The 2280-nt window shown below is 36.8% G+C and overlaps 1 non-coding gene across 1 annotated transcript; it reads right to left on the bottom strand.

The window, feature by feature from the left end:
• Nucleotides 1-758: 758 nt before the first annotated feature.
• On the bottom strand, nt 759-862 carry LOC123324662. Its single transcript, XR_006539939.1, has one exon. It is a non-coding gene; the product is annotated as a U6 spliceosomal RNA (small nuclear RNA).
• Between the last annotated feature and the right edge of the window lie 1418 nt (nt 863-2280).

Raw genomic sequence — 2280 nt, 5'->3', positions numbered from 1 at the left:
CTTCATTTTAGCCATTCTGATGGATGTGAGAAGACCCATTCTTTTCAATCACACGTGAAATATTTACAAAAGTTGACCAACTGTTAGGTTTCACATATTTCACAGGATTGGTACCATACAGACCAGTCTCTCTGACCACACTACAATTAAGTTAGAAATCAGTGACAAAATATAGAAAGATAAACTGGAAAAAATGCATACACTTGGAAGTAATCAGAACTGAACGCTGACACAAACTGACATCAGTATATAGAAACAATGTTTAATCTTTGCTATGTATGTTGGAAAAGAAGAAAATCTCAAAATAAATGAACCAAGCACTCAATTTCAGAATTTAAAAAGTTTGGAAAGGAAAGAATAAGAGTAGAAATTTCTGAAAAGCTAAGAAAACATAAAAAAGAAAGTATTATCGGGGCGCCTGCGTGGCTCAGTCAGTTAAGCTTTTGACTTGGGCTCAGGTCATGATCTCAGGGTCCTGAGATCAAGCCCCGCACTGGGCTCCATCCATGCTGGGCAAGGAGCCTGCTTAAGACTCTCTCTCTCCTTTTCCTCTGCCCCTCCCCACCCCTCTATCCCTCCTAAAAAAAAAAAAAAAAAAAAAAAAGTATTATTAAAGCTAATATCAACATTTACGCCAATACATTTGAAAACTTAGATAAAGTAGTAGATACCTTCCTGGAAAAAACACAATTACTGAAACCATCTCAGGAAGAAATAAAGAACTCAAATAATCCTGTTACCTGAAAAGAATTTTTTTTTTAAATATGGAATGCTTCAGGAATTTGTGTGTCATCCTTGTGCAGGGGCCCTGCTCATCTTCTCTGTATCATTCCAATTTTAGTACATGTTCTGCCAAAGCTACTTGAAAAGAATTTGAATGGTGGTGTCTCAAAAAGTTAAACAGAGAATTACCATAGGACCCAGCAATTCCCCTCTTAGGTGTGCATACAAAAGAAGTGAAAATAGGTACTCAAAACAAATGGTTGTACATGAATATTCACAGCAGCACTATTCACAACTGCCAGAAGGTGGAAACAACCCAAACGACTATCAATGGATGAATGGATGAACGAAATATGGCAGACCCATACAACAGGATCTCATTCAAGCTTGAAAATGAAATTCTGACACATGCTGCAATGTTGATGAACCTTGAAACATTCTGCTAAGTGAAAGAAGCCAGACTCAAAAGGTCACACACAGCATAATCCCATTTATGTCAAATATCCAGAATAGGTAAATCCATAGAGACAGAATGTGGAGGAGAGACTACCAGGGCCTCGGGGAGGGGGAAGGAGTGACTGCTAATGGGGACAGTCTCCTTAGGGAACGCTGAAATGTTTTGGAATTGGATGGAGGTGATGGTTGCACAACACTGTGAATTTCTAAATGCCACTGAACTGTATGCTTTAAAGTGGATAATTTTATGTTCTATGAATTTTAGCTCAATTAAAACAAAAATCTCACCACAAAGAAAACACCAGACCCAGATAGATTCAGAGGCAAATTGCATTAAATATTCAAATAAATAAACATGCATATATTTATGAATGATTAAAATTATGTACATATATAATTTTAATCATTCACAAATGTTTCTGTAGAAAAGAAGGACTCTTCCCACTCAAGGTATACTTTAGCATAGCCTTGACACAAAAAAATCATACAAGAAAGGAAAATACCAGTTCAACCTCCACATGAGATGCAAAAAATCCTAGATTAAATACTTGCCTAAAAGAATTGAGTAACATATAAAAAAGATAAAACATTATAAACCAAGTTGGTTTATCTCAGGCATGTAAGAGTAGTTCACTAGAAAATGTACTAACATAATTCATGACATTAACGGATTAAAGAAGAAAAACCATATGATCTTAACTGAGAAACTTAGGACAGTCATTTAATAAATTTCAACATCTACTTATGACAACAACTTAGCAATCAAAGAATGGAAGTGCATTTCCCTAACCTAATAAATAATATTATGATAGTCGTGAGATGGGGAAACTAAAGGGACCCCATGAAAATGCTTTTTTTGCTCCTTTTCCTGCTTCTGTTCTTGCTAGGATCTGCCCCCACCTTACACAGGCCTTATAGAACAGTTAATGTATGTCCTCTTTTTGGAGGTCAAGGACTTAACAATTCTTTTCAGGCTTCCAGCACAATAGATAATATCCAAGGAGTGACTGGGAGGGGTTGTCATGAGCGTTTTCTAGACCACTGGCTCACCAAGACCCCTGGCTCCAGGGCATAAGTGACTTATGGAGAACACCTAAACAC

This window comes from Neomonachus schauinslandi, chromosome 4 (assembly GCF_002201575.2).
Source record: "Neomonachus schauinslandi chromosome 4, ASM220157v2, whole genome shotgun sequence".
NCBI lineage: Eukaryota > Metazoa > Chordata > Mammalia > Carnivora > Phocidae > Neomonachus > Neomonachus schauinslandi.
This window is presented reverse-complemented; position numbering and strand designations above follow the sequence as displayed.